The sequence below is a fragment of the Castor canadensis genome, chromosome 6 (assembly GCF_047511655.1).
Source record: "Castor canadensis chromosome 6, mCasCan1.hap1v2, whole genome shotgun sequence".
Classification (NCBI taxonomy): Eukaryota; Metazoa; Chordata; class Mammalia; order Rodentia; family Castoridae; genus Castor; species Castor canadensis.
Window position 1 is genome coordinate 158,149,192 of NC_133391.1, and position 20,275 is coordinate 158,169,466.

Sequence of the window (20,275 nt, forward strand, 5' to 3'; positions counted from 1 at the left end):
TCAGACCTTGTAAACTTTAAAGGGCAGAATAAAATAGAAGACTTGAGGTTTTTTAGGTTTTATGAGAAGTAACCTAAATATCTTTCTCTCTTATAAATTTGTGAGCAAATAATCTGTGCATTCACCCTGAGATAATATTTCATCAATGACCTTGATGGGGCACTTTAATTCCATTTGGTGAATGACAACTCAAAAGCTTCAAATGTGCTTGCTATGTGTTACATCCCTTTCCTGGTACAGGCATAGATCTGAGAGGCTGTGAGAAATAATATCATATGTGACACTCTTGCACACCAGGAACACCTACAAAATTGCTCTTCTCAGCTGAGATATAATGAGCTCTCTTTTATGACCAGGTTCAATCGTCTTTCCTCATGTTGCAGGTAAAAGAAAGAGAGAAATTCTTCAAGATGCAAATTATTTGGACTATTGTGACCCAGGTGAGACAGGCCTTACAAAATGCTTGTCAGGGAGATGTAAATTTCTCATAAGCAGCTAGGTCAGTCCACTGAAAGGAAATTATTGATGTTCCTGCAGTGTCTCTGATGCAGATATGAAAGACTTACACTGTGTTATGTAGCTGCTTTCTAGTATTTTCTTTTGTTAATACATGCCTTTTTAACCTATTAATACTAGAGTTCACATAGCATAGAGACATATTGGAAAATACATATTTCACCCCTCTGTTTAAAAAGAAAGTGAAAACAATGAGAAGAAAGGAGAGAGACATTATGGGAGGGTCACAATGGGGACATTTCCAGCATCTGATATCACTACCTATGCCTTAATCAATACTCATTAACACAGCCTGCATTGTGCATATGTAATAATATGCTTGCCATCTCAGTGAAAAAATGGAGCAGCAATTGAAGTGTCAAAAAGGTTAAGGAGACAATATGAGATTAAGTGAGGTTATAATTTTATTTTAATACTTCTCAGTTCTCTAATGCTCATTGTGGTGTTCTTTTCTTAATGACTCTAAATTTCAAAACATTAGCAAACTACAGCAAGCTACTTCTATTATATGTAAAATCTCTGTACTTTCAATTACCTTCATTTTTAGATAGATTAAATGATGCATATGATTTTTATAATTTTTCTCAATGATTGAAAGACAAAATATTCCATGATTTATTTTTCCTTCCTTAGCCATGTGTAGATGCTACTCCATAAAACAAAGCATTAATACGACGTTTACATTCTCATTTTTCTCATTATTCTGAGTAAGACCTCACAGGTAAATATTGTTCAATAATAACAATGGTATTCACTAACTTGCACCTAAAAGAGTCTCTAATTCTTTTTGTTGGCTTTTTTCCTCATTCATTTACTGTTTAAGTGTATGTCTGCACTAGCTGGGCATTAAACCTATGTCTTTATGCTTGCAATCTCTGAGGAAGTTTGGGTGATATGACAAAGAGATTTTATGGTTTTCTACTGGAAATGGCTAAAAAGTGATATTTGATGTGACATGTAGCACAAAAAGCATGTTCATGAAAAATTATTCAGCCGTACCTGCTTTCATCATTCTTAGTGAATGCATAAGTGGAAACAGCAGTAGAATATCTAGTGTTATCTCCCTTTTCTATCTTGCCAGTAAGTAAAAGTGCAACCCTGCATGGCTCTACCTCTGGGAACCCCAAGCCGTACATTTGTGCAGCAACTTAACCATCCACAGCAAGTGCTAAAGAAGCAGAGAAAGGGGACCCTGACAGGCAGTTGGCTGACATATAGGTTTTATTAGATTAAAAGCTCTGAAATGCCCATAAGGCAGAATGAGTCATTGCATATTCCCTGCTTCTAAACATATAGAATTGTTCTAGTCTGTAAAACAAGTGCATGCAGTTCATGTCTGTAAATCATCGTAAAAATCAATGTTGACTTTGTTTCCTCCCGTTGTTTAGAAGAATATTTCCATAAACATAACAATAATGCTAGTTCAATCTTCCTCACCCAATTTGAGCTGTTTCCCTTCTCTAACTTTATTTTAAGATATTTTAAGCACCTGAAAACATCTTATACTCATTGCTCTGTTTTAAAACTCAAAGCCTGCACAAAATATCATTACAAATTATCTTCTGTGAGATCCAGAATACTGCTTACTATTCCTTTACTAAAATCACAATTAGATGATAACATGAGTAGGTCAGCCTTATGTATGCTTAAAATATTCAATTTCTAACTACATATTTCCTCATTTTTAATAAAAATAACATTATCTTCACTTTTACTTCTGCTGTTAATAGTTTCCAATTATATACTGGACTTTCCTGTGCATGCAGTAGTTGATAACATAAGTTTTCCTTCGTGAAATTGCACCCATAATTTTGTTGCCTAATTATGAGATTGTACCACTAGAGTAGATTTTACTCTGTGATTTGCAATATTACATGGCACAGCTGACAGCAAGGACTCAGTCCAACAACTTAATGGAAATGAGAGTTGCTAACAACTTGAAAGGAACTGGAAGATCTTTCCATTGTGAGGCCTCTAGATGAGGATACACTGGATCAACCCTTTGATTTCTGCCATATGAAGTCTCAGCTAAAATATGACAGACTCCTTGGTGAACAGGAAGGTTTTAATAACAGATTTACATTAAGTGGCAAAGTTTGAGTTAATATTTTACATAGACATAGACAAAAGCTACAATGCCATATGAATTAAAGGAATTGAGTGGAGGGCCCAGTTACTTTTATTGTGTAAAACATTTTAAATTTTTGTCAGTTACTATTACTATTTAAATTTCACTGTTTCTTATTCTCTAGTCTCATTCAAGTATAAATTTACAAAAATTGTATGCACTATGATGTAAAGTGTAGTATTTTGACATTTCTATATGCTGTGAAATAATCACCATGATCAAGCTAATTAACTGACACTTCAGTTCACATTTCTTGTGGTGAAAACATTTAAACTTCACTCTGTAAGCAAATTTTGAACATAAACTATTATTACACACTGCAGTCAGCATACTCTACATTTGGTCTACAGGAATTATCCACAGTGCATGACAAAAATGTTCAAACTTTTGATCAGTATCTTCCCATTTCCCCAAACCTGCAGACCCGAGGAACCACCATTCTACCCTCGCTTTCATGAAGTCATTCTTAAATTCCACACATAGGTGAGACCATGCAGGATTTGTCGTTATGTATGTGAATGATTTCACTTCACATAATGTTCTCTGGGTTTTCACAAATAAAATCATTTCTTTCTTTTAAAAATCATATTCTATTATATACACCACTCTTCATTTACTCATAGATGCGCCCTTGGGTTGACTTCATGACTTAACTATTGTGAAAAATGCTGCAATGAACATTTTTAATCAAAATATTAATGTAAGTAGAGCTCTTACTATGTGTTAGTCACTAAGTTCCTATTTACATGAATTTTCTCAGATATTTATGATGATATTTTAAGATATAAACTCAATTAGAAATTTTTTCTACATTCTGAAGGTTATCTTTTTATTTCAATAATGGTTTCCCTTGCTATACCAAAGCTTTTTAATTTGATACAGTCCTATTTGTCAGTTCTTGCTCTTATTTCCTGAGCTATTAGATTCTTATTCAGGTAGGCATTAATTCTGCCTACATTATCAAAGGCTTTCCTTTCCTTTTCCTCTACCAGTTTGAAAACATCAGATCTTATATTAAGATCTTTGATCAATTTTGGATTAATTTTATACAGTGTGAAAGATAGGGATCTACCTAAGGTCTTTTATATGTGGATGTCCAATTTTATCCCACACCAATTGTGAAGAGACTGTCTTTTTTCCAGCATAGGTTTTTGGAACCTTTGTAAAAATCAGATGACTATAACTGTGTGTGCTTATTCCTTGATCTTCTATTCTGTTTCATTGGTTTATAAGTCTGTTTTTGTTACGGTAACATGCTGTTTTTGTTATCATGCTTTGTAATATATTTTGCTATCAGGTATTGTGATACTTCCAGCATTGCTCTTTTTGTTCAGGATTGCTTTAACTATTAAGAGTATTTTGCATTTCCGTATGGATTTTAAGATTAATTTTTCTAGTTTCGTTAAAAATGACATGGGGATTTTAAAGGTATTGCATTAAATCTCTGAATTATTTTCAGTTGTATAGCAATTTTTACAATGTTAGTTCTGTTAATCCATGAGCATGGGATGTCTATCTTTTGTGTCTTCTTGAACTTTTTTCTTCAAGGTTTTAAAGTTTTTCATTGTAGAGGTCTTTCACATTCTTTGTTAGGTTTATTAGTAGGTATTTAATTTCATTTCTGGCAATTGTCAATGATTTCTTTCTCAGCCTGTTTTATATTGGTATGTTTTCAATATTTCTATGCTGACTTTGTATCCTCCTATTTTGCCAAGAGTGTTTAACAAATCTAAGAGGGTTTTTGTTTTCAAAGTTGTATTAAGTGTACATTTTGGGGGTCTTTTAAATATAAGGTCAGGCCATTTACAAATAGAGATATTTTGACTTCTTTTTCTGTTTGTGTCCCTTTGCATTTTTTTTTCCCTTTCTTATGGCTCTGGCTGAGTTTAAGCTCTATATTGAATAAAAGTGGGGAGAATGTATATTCTTGTCTCATTCCTGACTTTAGAGTAAATACTTTAAGTTTTCCCCATTTAGTATGATGCTGGTTATAGGTTTATCATATGCACCCTTTACTATGTTGAAGTACATTCTTTTCCTAATTTCTTCAGGGATTTTTATCATGAAGTTATGTTGAATTGTATTAAAGGCTTTTTCTGCATCTATTGAGATGACCATGTGATTTTCATTCTTTATTCTGTTTATGTGAGGGTTACATTTATTTATTTGCATATGTTAACCACCTTGTATCCCTGGAATGAAACCAACTTGATAATGGTTTGCTATTGGTTTTATGTGTTTTTCAATTCAGTTTGCAAGTATTTTATTGTGAATTTTTGTGTGTATTTTCATTAAGGAAACTGATCTATGATTTTCTTTTTCCATCATGCCCATATCTGGGTTTTGTTATCACGGTAATAATGACGTCTTAGTGTGTGTTTGGTGGCAATCTTCTTCTTTCTATTTTATGGTATAGATTGAGGAGTACAAGTGATACTTCTTTAATAGTCTTGTATAACTCAGCAGTGAGTTCTGGGCTGGTCTTGGGCTTCTCTTTGTTGAAAGACTATTTATTATTGCTTCAATTTCATTATTTTTATACATCTATTTAAGTGGCTGTATCTTCTTGGTTCAATTTTAGTAGATCATATGCATCTAGAAATATATCTATTTTGTCTAGAATTTTCCAGTCTATTAAAATGCAAATTTTCAATGATATTGCTAGTGAGCCTCTGAATTTCATTGGTGTTTGTTGTGATACCATTGTCTCATCTCTAATTTTATTTATTTTGGTTTTCTTTTTTGGTTAGTTTGGCTAAAGGTTTTTCAGTCTTGTTTATCTTTTTCAAGAATCAGTTCGTTTCATCAATTCTTTGTATTGTTCATTCAGCCTCCATTTTGTTCATTTGTTTCCTGAACTTTATTATATCTTCTATCTACCACTTTGGATTTGGCTTTTTACAATTTTCTAAGAGCTTAAAATGAATACTTAGTTGATTTCCTTGGGATCTCTGTTTTCTCCTTTGTTGTTGCGGTGTTTTGCAATGCAGGCACAAAATGCATATTACCTCTCCTCTTATCACTGTGTTTGCTCTAACCAAAAGATCCTGGTACGTTGTGTTTTCATTTTCATGTAGGAACTGTTGATTATCTTCCATTATTTCTTCAATGATCCACTGATCATTCAAGAGTTTATTCTTCAGTCTCCATGAGTTTAGAAATTTTCTATAGTATCTCTTGTTACTAACATAGTTTGAGTTCATTATGGTCTTCTAAAACATGAGAAATTATTTCTTTTTTTTTTCTTTTATTATTCATATGTGCATACAAGGCTTGGTTCATTTCTCCCCCCTGCCCCCACCCCGTCCCTTACCACCCACTCCCCCCCTTCCTCTCCCCCCCCAATACCCAGCAGAAACTATTTTGCCCTTATTTCTAATTTTGTTGTAGAGAGAGTATAAGCAATAACAGGAAGGGACAAGGGTTTTTGCTGGTTGAGATAAGGATAGCTATACAGGGCATTGACTCACATTGATTTCCTGTGCGTGGGTGTTACCTTCTAGGTTAATTCTTTTTGATCTAACCTTTTCTCTAGTACCTGTTCCCCTTTTCCTATTGGCCTCAGTTGCTTTTAAGGTATCTGCTTTAGTTTCTCTGCATTAAGGGCAACAAATGCTAGCTAGTTTTTTAGGTGTCTTGCCTATCCTCACCCCTTCCTTGTATGCTCTCGCTTTTATCATGTGCTCAAAGTCCAATCCCCTTGCTGTGTTTGCCCTTGATCTAATGTCCACATATGAGGGAGAACATACAATCAAAAGACCAAGAGAAATTATTTCAATTTTGTCATGTGTTAAGACTTGTTCTATTTCCTAAGTATCTATTTTGGAGAAATTTTCATTGGCTCCTGAAAAGAATGTGTATTCTATAACTGTTCAGTGGAATATTCTATAGATGTCTTTTATGAACATTTAATTGTGAAGTTTTCTTGATTGTTTGGATGACCTGTTTACTAATAAGTCACCAGTTAATATTATGTTGAGCTCTACCTGTATTTTTATGTTCAGTAGTATTTTCATGATGAAATAGGGACTGTTGACATTTAGGGCGTGTATGTTAACAATTGTATCCTCTGCTAGCTTGTTCCCTTTATCAACATGAAGTGACCTTCTTTGTCTCTTCTGACTAATTTTGGGTTGACAACTGCTTTGTCAAATATGAAAACAGCTACTCTTACTTTATGTGGGGCTCTATTTGCTTGGAATTTTTTCCCAGTCTTTCACTCTAAGCTTATGTTTGTCTTTCAGGTGCATTTCTTGTAGGCAACAAACTCCTAGATCTTGGATTTTAATCTGATCTTCTAATGTGTGTCTTTTGATTGGAGAACTTAATCCTTTAATAGTCATAGTTATTACTGAAAATTATGTAGCAATTTCTGCCAATTTATCATTTTGTAGTGTTTGATTTCTTTCTTACTCTTCATTTAGCCTGCATTCTGAGTTTTATTATTCTCCATATTTTCATGGGTGCATTTATAGGGTATCTTTAAGTATCTTCTGCATAACTGGTTTACTGGTCACAAGTTCTTTAGGAATTTTTTTTGTCATGGAAGGTTTTATTTCTCCTCAGTTATAAATGATATCTTTGCTGGGTACAGTAATCTAGGTTTGTAGTTGTTTTCCTTCAGGGCTAGAAACACATTATTCCATTTCCTCCTTGTTTTAAAGTATATGTTGAGAAAATTGCTGTTGGTCTGATGGCTTTACCTTTGTAGCTGACTTGGTGCTTGCAATACTCTGTCTTTTTTCTGTATGACTAATATTTTAACTATAAAAGGATATGGGAAGGTTCTTTTTTTGTATTATCAGTCTTCAGTGCTAAAAGTCTACTACACCTGGAAAACCATGTATTTATCAAGATTTGGGGAATATTCTGCCTTATTTCATTGAATATGTTTTCTATGCCTTTAGTTTCCACGCATTCTCCTTCTGTGTCCGTGATTTGTAGGTTTGGTCTTTTCATGGTGTCCCAAAGGTCTCCTGTGTTCCTTTTGCACTTCTTGGGTTTGTTTTCTTCCTCCGTCTTCATCTGAATGATCTAATATAGCCATCTCATCTTTTTTTTTTTTTTTTTGTCTTTTCTTTTCTTTGGTGCTGGGATCAAAGTCAGGGCCTCACGCATGCTAGGCAAGCGCTGTACCACCGAGCTACATCCCAGCCCCTAGCCATCTCATCTTGATATATTGTATTAAATTTAATCTAACCTTCTGGAGAGAATTTCAATTGAAATATTTATTTGACTTATTGAGCTTTTCATTTTTGGAATTTCATTTTTTTTTTAGAATTTCTATCTATTGAATTCTTCTTTCATATCTTGCATTGTTTTCTTTACTTCATTCAGTTCTTTATTTGAGTTCTTTTGGAATTAATCCAGGTATTTATTTGTGTCCTATTTAATTTCTTTGATCATTCTTATAAACATTTTTTAAGTTAAATGATATTTCATCAGCTTCACTATCATTAGTGATTGTTACTGTAGAGTGTTGAGTTTTTGAGAAGTCAGTTTGTTTCATTTTTTCTTCCTTTTTATCATATTTTTACATGAAGCCAGTTTAAAGTGTTGTTTCTCACATTCCACTGGGTGTTTGGCTCAGTAGTATACATTAGCCCATATGCTTAGGCACACTCAGCACTGCTCACATTGAAGGAAACTCACTGTAATCTCCACTATAATTGTCATTTTTCCTTCTATAGTGCTTTGAATATGAAAGTTTGTTTGCTTGCTGTACTGAGAACTGTTGCTAGATCCAGGGAGTTTTATAGCCCATAGGACTAGGCAGGTTCTCACTTGCTACACAAGCCTCCCACTTCCACAGTTTGCTTTCCCAGGACAGCAAGCATGAAGCAGTGGATGACCGTACTTAAGAGAGTGGGGAGAGCAAACAGAACACTGAGTTCTGCACTGGTTGGGGGAGTGCAGAGGAGCCTGGTTGTTCTGCCTGTTGGTCTTAGTGTTTATAGACTCCATCCAGTAGTTTACCTATCTATGTGGAGTATATGTTCTCAGGGTCCCACCTGATAGCAAACCCCAGAATGTAGTTCTTGGGGTACAGTTCCCAGAAGCAAGCCTCAGTGATTTCAGAACCTGCCCAGCAGTTCACAGTCCCTGTGTGGAAGGAGGCTGTGGATATCACATGATTAGGAAGGTCTGGGTTCGGTGCTCTCAGACCCACCTAACTGGTGACACAGGATGACAGATGGCAGGCCCTGGAGGTCAAGTAATAAGTCAGCCACAGGATCAGTGCTTTGTTTGCTGAGACACTCAGGTGGTGAGACTTGCTCCTCACCAGGAAGCATGGGGACTCTGACCACTACACTCTTCACTGCCAATTCCCCACTGCTGGAATTTCTCTGTGGGGCCACATTAGACCCTTTCCCTCTCCATGACCACCACATATGGCACTCTGCCACCAAGACACTGCCTGGGTAACCAAAGGCTCTCTATGCCATGATTATTCCTCTTTTTTAATACCCTAGACTAACTCAGTCTTTAGCAATAAGCCCTCTCTCAACATCACATCTTGCTATAGCTCAGAGACAAGGGGAACAACAGAATGACTTTATTATTATTATATTTTTTTGGTTGTGTTGGGCCACTCGACCAGCCTTTTATATGTCTAATGATCATTTTTAATTTGTTTTTATTTATTTTTTTTTATTTTAGTTTTTTGGTGGGACTAGGGTATAAACTCAGGACTTCATACTTGCAAAACAGAGGCTCTACTGCATGAGCCATACCTCCAAGTCTGGGTTGGTTAGTTTTGAGCTAGGCTCTCATTTATCCCCAAGCTCACAATTCACCCTTTTGTGCTTCTCCATGTGATGCCACTGCACCCAACCAGCTATTGCATGAGATGGGGTTTCACAAACTTTTTCCTAAACCTTAAACCATAATCCTCCTGATCTCTACCTCTCAAGTAGCTAAGATTGCAGGCATGAGCACAATGCCTGGCCCACCATGTCTTTCTTTATTGAAGCTAGCCTTTCTATACCAGAACAATCACCTTCTCACTCAACCTTGCATGGCTGTAAGGCTTGTGGGAGATGTGGAGTTTCAAACAGGAATTCATGCTAGAATTACTTGTCTGTTACTAGCACTGTTTGGCTTACTTTGTGATTGTGTTTTAGGCTTCACCTCTCCTTCCCAGGGAGCCAGGATTGGGGCTTGAAACTGTTTGCTGCTTTTCTCTATTGCGTCTGTTTCTTATGTTTTTCTGCTTCCTGCTACCTGTTTCATGATTCCCGATGCTCTTCCTCTATTTCTTTGCTCATAATAAAGTCTCTCCTGACTCTTCTCATTCACAGAGTCAAAATGGTAGATGTTCCCAAACTGCCATCTTGCCTTCTTCAAGAAAACATCTGTCCAGAACCTTATACGATTTATCTGAACATTATTAGTCATGCTGAAAGTATAGATTGGTACATCCAGTGTAGAAACCAGTATGGAAGTTCATAAAAACTTAAAATACAATTATCGTATAAGTCTTAATAACCCTATGTCAGTTTATATGTCCAGAGTAAATTAAATCAGCACTCAGAAAAAATGTCTGCATTCCCATATTGACAGTAACACTAATCATAATAGCTGAAATATAGAAACAACTGAAGTGTTCATTGGTTGGTGGATGGATAAGAAATTTTATATAGAGAGCAGAATAGTATTTGATGTTAAAAAAGGAGATGATGCTGTTTGTGACAACATGGATTATCCTTGAGAACATGTTGCTAGATGTAACAAGTCAAACACAGAAATAAATGTAATGTATAATTTCATTTTGAATAAACAAAAATAATGTATAGTAATTGTGCTCCTTGGAATTTAAAAAAGCTGGATGTAAAATTTTAATTTTACACTAGGCCATTTTATCCTGACATCCTGATAATTTTAGATTTTAACACAACAGAAATAGTTTACTAATACTTTGAAATAATTTACTAATACTTTGAAATAATTTACTAATACTTTATGCCAAACACCCAGTGTATTGTTGGCAAGATAATAATTAATAAATAATAGTTGTTATTTTTTTTTAATGAAGATAGGGTAAACAAAATTGGTGGAGCCTGGATATTTTGTTTGGAGTCCAATGTCCTGAGAGGGGCAGGTCAGACAGGAAGTGCAGAACAAGGCGAGAAGTCTGAAGCAGCCACCCAGCCTGAGAATTCACTGTTATTATAGTAGGATAATGTCAGTCAGAGATAGCTGTGGACTTCCCTTACCCCCACAAGTGACACAGTGCTGGTGAAGGAGAGTTGTAGGCCATTTCCTCTCTGCTTTCCAGACATGTTCCAGGGCTACAACTGCTTCTTTTCCCAAAGCTAAGACTGTCAAATCTGATACTGTAAGAGCTGGAACATGTTATTTTCAAAATCTTTTTCTGTGAGTAAAGTAAACAGTGAAATTTTAGTAATTAAATATATTGACTTTAACTGCTTTCACTTATATTTCTTTAAAACACTATTTTTTTCTGCTAAAAAAAAAAGAACCATAGCTTTTCTGCATATTTAATTTTCACTCTTGGAATTGCTTCTGAGTGGAAAATTACTTTTAAAATAATTTTCTCTGAAATTAAGTAAATGAGAACCTACAGGCCTAACATGTTCTTAATTTGGGAATTACTTGTTTCACTACTTAGAGACCAAAGTAATTGGCAGTAGGAAAATGTCAAGTAAAATAAAGGACTAACCCCCACCCTTTTCCTATTTAATCTCTAGAGAAAAGATTTTATCTTGGTACAAAACTGGTAAGATCCTTATCTACAGCTTACAAAATAGTTTCTTTACTTTATACAATGTTTTTCTTTTTCAATGTAAATCCTATCATAAGCTTGTGATATTGTAGGTTGCCTTTTCCCACAGGGATTTCTTTTACTGATTAATGCCTTCTAGTTTTACTGCTTGTTGAACTTTTTCCTTAGACCTTAAGATTTTATATTTTTTTAATTTCTTTCATCAGTTTAGAGGCAGTGGCATTTAAGTGTTTGTGAGCACAGTTGGGTGTCAGTCTACATGTATTTGATTAGTGTATCTACCACCTAAAGACTGAGTGAACTTAGGTAACTCATTCACAACTCTGTTCCTGGGTGTGAGTATAGACTCATAGGATAAGGTTCATTAAATTTATTTATTTATGTAAAGCATTGACAAATGATAAGGATTTATGTAAGGCATTAAAATCTTTTCTTACTAAAAGATGTTTTTGTCCTCTGACCTAAACCCAGGTCCACCTTGTATGACTGTGTAATATATGCATTGCACAGATGCTCTTTTTTTCTCAGAGGAGAAAATAATCTTTTATTGCTGTGCTGAGTGGGGGTACATTGTGACAATTGCAAAAGTTCTTACAATATTTTATAGAATGAGCCACAGAGGCCAAAATTCCATTTTGTCCTCACTGCCCCATGCATACCCTTAGGCTGGAGATTGCTCACAGCCGGTCTATCTGATCTGTCCGCCCAGTGGGTGTAGTACCATTGTTTTTTTCCTAACTAAGCTACTTATAAAAATATATGCTATTAGAAAATTAAACTAATTACAGTTTTTTTTCACTCATTGCTTATAAGTGATTGTTTTTTTCTATTATTTATTAACAACAATAACAACAAAAAGATTCAGTTTCTCTTGGTCTCTTCAGAGGTACAAGAGTGCAAATTTTTCTTTTCTTAAATGCCCAAAAAGTTGACTAAAAGCCCATCTCTCTCTCACTCTCTCTCTCTCTCTCTCTCTCTCTCATGTGTCTTGTGTGTATATAAACATGTATAAAGTCTCAAAAGCTCCCTGTACTGTGGATTATGTATGCACAGATATAAATATATGTATAAATGAGTGTATAATTTGTGGTTGCTAAGAATACTTAGAGTTTTGAGCAATGAATGAATAATATGGTAGGGTGAAATACCATGAAGCTATCATGTATTTGAATATAAAAGATTGTTTTTTTTTCATAAAGCACGACCAGTACAGATAAAATAATCAAGCAAATAAGGTATTAAGTATGAAGTAAAATTTAACTCACCTTGTGGACAACTATTTATAATTATCAGATAGAAAATTGATAATAGATAGGAAGGCCAAGAAGACTGTAAAAATTGAAGAGGGCAGTAACAAAAATATTCAAAAAAAATTCATCATATCTTGGTGGGATGTACACATACATATAGAGTTAAAATTTTCCCCAAGGTTTGAAGTCAAGAATCTTTGGAAACAAGGGCCATTTGTGTGTATATGTTAATTTGAAGAAAATTTTATCAAGGAAATTACTTTATAAATTACATGTTTTAAATATGAGCTGAGAATTTTCTGTTTGCTTATTTCTGTCTTAAAAATCTACTGAGGTAACACATCCTGAAATCACGTCTGGTACATACGGAGACTATACAGACATTCCATTGACAAAGGATTTCTCAAAGTTCACGAGACAAGAGAAACAGAATAAGACTAAATAAGGAAGTCACTCTTTACTCTGACTTGATGGAATAATGTTTCAGTACTACAGTGTGTCTTCCATCTCTCACTAAGGATGACTAGCAATATGGCAGAGGAACACACAGATCAGTGCAGGTGAAACGGATGCAGTGGAGTAAACTACAGAGCCAAGGCAGCCTTTAAAAGGGACATGCAAAGTAAGGTGGGAATGCAGTATAGAACAGCCTGCTGTTTGATTGAGCATGTGATTAGAATCAGATGATGTGCTGGGTTGAATTTTGTCTCTAAAGGAAATACATTCACATCCTAATTCCTGATTCCTGTGAAAGTGATCTTATTTAAACATAGTTTGTTTGTTTTTACCAATATAATGAGGTAAAATGAAGTCTATTGAGTCAGGTGGAACATGTGCACATAAAAAGCCATAGGGTGATAGAGGTTGAGATTAACGTGATGCAACTATTTGTATACACTGAAGATTGGAATCAGCCACCAGAAGCCAGGAAAGAGGGCTGGAGAAGGTTTTCTCTCAGAGCCTCCAGAAAGAAATTCTAGTAACACCTTGATTACAGGTCTCAATACTTTGGAACAATTGGAAAATAAAATTCTGACACTTTAAGGTGACAAATCTGAAGTAATTTGTTGTGGAGAGGAAACTAATAAAGATATCATTAAATGTACTTCCATTTCTCCTATGTAATATTGGTCATTTTACTTCCAAAACCTTGTTGAATAATTAATAAATTAAAAGTGCACTGAAATCAACAATAAATTCAGTAAAAGAATGTGATCGGTGGTCACATACAATTCACAAGCCAGAGGTCTTTAAGAATTGAGATAAATAATATAATTACAGTGATTTCTGAAATAAGGCAAATGGTTAACAAAGGACAACTTTTAGCCACAGAGGTAGCTTAGTGGCTGACAGATGAGGCACAGAGGAATAGACAGCTGGCATAAATAACTCCAACTAAGTATCAGAATTCCAGGCACAGGAACAACTGCTTTAGTACTTCATAGACTGGTAGGTGTAGCACATAGGAACAGGGGCACTGTATAGGAACATGATCCTGGAGTAGCTGGTATACAATTAAGGAATCGAAGAGCCCAGAAAACTAACATTCCTGCACCAGACAGAAAGAATGAAGGGTGTGACAGAGTGAGGACAGAAGACCAGAAACCATGTGTTTTTGAGATTGTACCTTAGATATCCGGACCGCAGCCTGATGCTCCAAAAAGATATGATACTCCCCAAAAAGATCACTTGTTATTAGTAAGCAAAGTTCGTTCCTAATAATCACTAAGTTATTTTTTTTCTCAGTAAGGCCAAATGGGTGATTGTAATTTACCTGTTTTATTGAGAGCTCAAATGTAACTTCTTCCAACTCCACTTAGCCAACAGTTTATCTTGGATTTCGGTGTTGGCATCAGGTCAGATAAAGACAGAACAAACTTTGTAAGGGAACCAGAATGTACTATGCAGTAAGCTAAACGATAGATGCCTAATCAGCTAGCTGAGATAGCAAAGCAAATGGAGATTTCTCATCAAATGGCATTGATTTACTAAGAAAATAATCTTAGAACTTAAGTTGAAAGTACTTTTATGAAAGCAAAATAAGGTACTAAGTGGGAATAACAAACAATAAAGAGTGTGGGAATAAAATTTTACCTAATTTTAGCCATGGATAGATTTCAAAAAAGCATAGACTAGAGATACAAATTTAAGTTTCCATAACAACACAAACAGTAACTTTACAAACACTTATAATATAGGTGTATTTGCAGTAAGAACAATTTTGGAACTTCATGATTGATAAAACTAAGCTGCCCTACTTCATAAGGGTCTTCCCTGTTTTTGTGGGCCTGGAAATAGACAATTCATGACTTCCTATGACACTATTACCTTCATGTCAGACAAACTAACCTTGACGTAACTGTTCAGGAAGGAATCTATGAGATATTGAGAGCAGTGCTTTAAGAGAAGAAAACATCTGTTATCTAGAGATTAATCTATAATTATTTTTTAACCTATATTAAGTAATTTTAAAGAAAGCATTGACATGGATGCATTTTCAGTATCTTGAATTTTATCTGAACAAAATTATATTTTCCTCTCTAAATTATAACATAACAAAAAAGTCTTACAGATAGTCATTACTATAACAACACCCTCTCTATCCATTTAGATTAAAAAGTTCTAAAATTATGAGAAAATAGCAAAACATAATGAAGTTAAAGCCACAAAATAGCTACAAACATATTTTGTTACCAAATTATTATTCCCATGTCTTGTGTTTTTAAATTATACATAGTATCATTTTGTGTTAATGAACTTTTAAGTCTTTTATTCTGTCTGTCCTTAAACTATATGAAAAGTTGAAAAACATAATCCCTACTGAAATAAATAGTAACATAAAAATACCCGTTACAAGACTGTTTCTATGAATTTCTCAATAGATAGCATGTTCTAGGGATACTCCCTGAGCTGTTCAATACAAGGTGCTTCAGATGTATTTCATTTACACTATTGTAATTTTTCCAATTTTAATGTAGCGTAAATGTAGAGTTTGTAATACAAGAGTCAATGAATGTATTTTAAAGGTATTATAAATTGTTACCTCATTAACAAACATGGGTTGAAATTCTATACGAAACCTATTTCTTGTTTTGCAGGCTATTACAATGAAGTGCTAGCAACTACTAGAGTCATATTTGGCTAATATGTATACTGTGTAACCCAGGCACCTTGTCATGCTAGAAAAAACTTTAAATGAAATGAGTTTGTATGCTGGAAATAGTCAAGAAGTCATTGTGTATCTTTTGCAAGGCACTGAATTGGAAGGTATTCAGATTGAATTTCTGAGCTGTGTTGTGCTTCAGAAATTTTTATATCCTCATCTCATATCCTATAACTTCTCTTTCTCTACTCATCATTGAGAATAATTATTCATTCTTTCATCAATGTATTATTTCATTATGTTTATTTTATACCTTCTCTGTCCCTACTGTAATTGCTGTACTATGGTATTGTTTCAGTCAACTGTTTTCTCCCATAATTTGTACCTTTCTGGAAATGAACTATTTCATTAAATATTCTGATGTTCATTTTACCTTTGCTCTCTACCACTTCCCCATTCTTTCTTTATTTTTATCCTTATTCTTATTTAAATGGATTAAGAAATACTTTTATATTTGTTCCTTTGTAGAGTCAGAGAATATTAATACAAAGCACACATCATGGGAGCAGTGGTCACAATGGGAAAAGCTACATTAAGAGTTTCAATTGTTTGAGATCAATTTGAATTTGTGGAGTATCTATCGTGACATGTGCGTATAAATATACATTTGTACATTTATGTGTATATATATATATAGAGAGAGAGAGAGTTTTATTCATCAATTAGATAGAATGAAATTATCTCAGTTGCTGGAAAATGGATGATCCTCATGTTGAACAAAATATTCCAGCCCCTAAAAGTCAAGCATTGCCTGATTTCCCTAATTTTTGGAAGCTAGGGAAACAAAACAAATCAATCGAAATCATAAAAGTAAAAGGGGGTCTATTAGGGATGTGGAAGTGGTAGCAAAAAGGGGGAGAGAGGAGGGAATATAAGGGAGAGTGATGGGATGAGTGAATATGATAAAATACATTGCATGCATGTATGGAACTATCACATGAGAGCTCTTACTATGTACAACTTAATACACAAAAATAAAAATATATACACAACCTATATCTTATTGAGCATGAAGAATAAGATCATTTCTATTGATGCTAAATTCATCTATGATAAAATAAAATTAAACATGGTTTCTATTTGAGTTTCTGTAAGGAAGTTTTGTTTTTTATATTTCACATTGTAAAAGCCATCCACATTTTTTAGCTTAAAATGTGAAAAGATTGCCATTTCTTGAATTTGAAAGTAGAAATAAGGACATTCATAAGATAGGACAATCAGAAGTTTTTACTTTCAGTGTTGGGATTTGAATTCAGGGCCTCATGTTTGCTTGTCAGGCACTCTACCACTTGAGCTACTCTCCCAGAACGTTTTAGCTGTACTTATTTTTTGGATAGTATGTTGAACGTTTTTTCTCCCCAGGCTGGCCTCACATTACAGTTCTACCCATAGCTTTTCATGAAACTGGGATTATAGGTGTGAGCCCTTGCATCTAGCCCTGAAGCTTTTTGCAACTCATTGATTGCTGCATATAACAATAAGGGAGAAATTAAAGAATATGATTGTGATTTGAAGAAGCTTTTCTTCCAGCCTGAGGGTAGAGAATGGAAGGAAAGATGGACGGGAGGAAGGAAACATGGAAAGAAAAAAAAAAAGATATTAAGTGATAATAAATATTGATAAAAGTTGTAAAAAATGCAAAAGCAAGATAGGTAAGTGAGAGAGCTTCACTGTGGTGGGTATTTGGGCAGAAGACCAAGTAAAGAGGTTTGAGAAAGGATTTTTCCTGGCAGCAGGCAGAACAAAATCATTACTGTGAGGCAGACATGAGCCTGACCTTCAAAGCAAAAGGGAAGAGGTCAGCAAACTAGAGTGCAAGAGCCACAGGTGAGAGAAAGCATTTAAATTCAGACCTTGGTGCCTGCTGGATCACATCTTTCTTCCACAAACACTGAAGAGTTGAGCTCTTTTCACAAGCAGGAGAGGACGTGTAGTCTGATTTACTTTCTGAAATAATCACTGGCTCAGTGAAATGGAATGATTACAGGGAGCAACAAGAGACAATTTAGAGGCTACTGTAATAATTCAAGTGACAGAAGATCATGATTTGCCCTAAACATGGAAAGAGTGATGGGATGATTGACTTCATGTTTCCAAGAAAAGTCAACAGAGTTTATTAGTGAAGTCAATAAAATTAATGAAAATGTTCAGTAAAATTGAAAGAAAAACAGGAAAATCCTTAGAAATGTACAAACACTTTTGGAAATGACTCAAAGAAAGAGATAAAATGATAATGAAGGAGAAAGTGGGTAACTGAGATAGAAATGAGAAGATTACATTCCTTTATTATTCATGAAATTTGATGGATTTTATATGAGAAAATACATTATAAAAGTTATTGATATATTTGTCTTTCTCCTCTGGATTTGTAACTAATTCTCCCAGGAATCTATAAAAGATGTTAAATTTTACATTAAAACTTTTCCTATGCTGATTTCAAAACTAAATAATAAGATCACCTATTTTCAATGAAATTTCTACAGAATGTTTTGATTATATTGCAATTAGTCAGTCGTTGGTTTGTGGATTTAAGCAGGTACCAGATTGAGTGAATATGTGTAGCAAAGTAACTTCGTGTCACTCCGTCTTAGGTATAGGTGCTGTCTGGAATGTCAAGGTTATAAGAAAGAACATATTAGAAAGAAATTTGCAATCTCATGCATTGGCTTTATGAGAAAATTGTATGTTCTTCACATCAGATAAACATAATTCAATTTAAATACATTTTAGAATATGGATCTACATTTGCCATAAAATTTGCCTTGACACCTGTTTGTGAATCTGTCATCTATTTATCTATCTGTCTATCTATCTATCCATCTAAATTTACTTTGGGCTGGGTTGCAAGCTATTTGTGGCATTAGGAAACATGGCTACTATCAGAATATTGGTGGGACTATGCAATTGACCAACTGTCACTTTTACTTAATGACAAGTTGTCAAATTTGGAAGAAATGTTTAGATAATTCTTACTAGTTAATGTAAATAAATAGTGGTCCATAATTGGTTAAAATTGGATTTGCAAATTGCTGCTTCATAGCAAATAAAGACATTGTACATTTCTATCCCAGATTTCTATTTTACCTTCACTGCAAAAATTTAATTAATTTTTTAACTTAAGGCACTGACCATAATGCCAAAGAAAATCAAGAGTTCATTTTTTGTGTCTCCATTGTATTTGTATATAAGCTTGTACCTAATGCTGTTATAATTAAAAGTACATAAATTAAAATAGTTTACATTGGCAGGAATACAAATCAATAATCTGTTTCATGTATTATTTGGATAAAATTGATATTAAATAAATTTGCTTTCTATAAATATATTGAACTTTAACCAATAAACATGATTTTGAAAATTGCTGCCTTTTGAATGTTGGAAATTAATTACATTTCTGAATCACTCCGTGGAAGACAAAGAAAGGAATACTTTTTTGTTTGTAGAAGATATAATCTATTATTTTATAAAACATGCACTTAAGAGAATGGTGAATGTATGGATTTTCATAGATCACAAGCAGCACCAGTTTATATGTGGGTAGAAGTTTTGTGGCAAAACTGTTAAAAATATATAGATGTCAGAATAGAGCCTAATGAATAATCAGTAAGTCAATAGACATTCTGAGAACCTTCAGCGTACTGGAAGTATGCTTCTCTTGCAGAAGTCTTACTTTAATTCTTGTGACAATATAATTCTTTTTTGTTTTTCTATTACTATTCTGAAAATTCCTTCTTAGAGTTGTATGCCACTACACTTCCTCTATTTGACAAAGGCATTTTTTCACCTGATCTAAACTGTAACCTCTGATGACCTCGTTTATTCCTTGATTTTGTTTCTTATGTATCCTTTGATAAATTCAAAAGGATATATTCTGCTCACATTAACTGTAGAAATCCAGACCAACCATCTCAAATAGCACACCTCAGAGTTACTTCAGGTTCAAGATATGCAAAATTCAAGTAATAGAGATTCACTTCTCCAGCGTTCTCTGCTTTAGTTTACAGCAGCAATGTCCTCTTGATTTCTGTTTGCAACAGTCTAGGAGTAATGTTTAAGTGATAGATTTTGGCACCAAAGCAGCAGAATTTGAATAACAGCCTCCTAGATGAGTGTCATTCACAGCCTTTGTACTTCATTTCATTGTCTATGGTGTTGCAGCAATAGCAGTATTTACTTCATATGCTTAATGTAAGGATGAAATGAGAAAGAAAAAATGATTGGAACCTAGGAAGTGGTATATTAGTGTTAGTTGTTGCTTTTCTTCTTATTTTTTTACCTTTATCTTCCTTGACTTAGATCTATCACACCCAAACAATCACTAAGTTTTACCAGTTCTAACTCCATTTTTTTTTTAAATACAGTTCACTTTGTTTTCACAAACCTGGCCATGTCCACTACTGTCATGTCTTTCGGGTCTTGCATATATCACTACTGCTTTGCTAAATATTGCTCTCTTGTTTCTCAAAATATTC

At 34.2% G+C, this 20,275-nt stretch overlaps 1 protein-coding gene across 4 annotated transcripts in view; it reads left to right on the top strand.

Annotated features, from left to right (window-relative positions):
- The window catches only part of Cdh12 (cadherin 12), a 1,151,540-nt gene that overhangs the window by 703,966 nt on the left and 427,299 nt on the right, over positions 1-20,275 (top strand). The gene's annotated exons all lie outside the window — the stretch shown is intronic.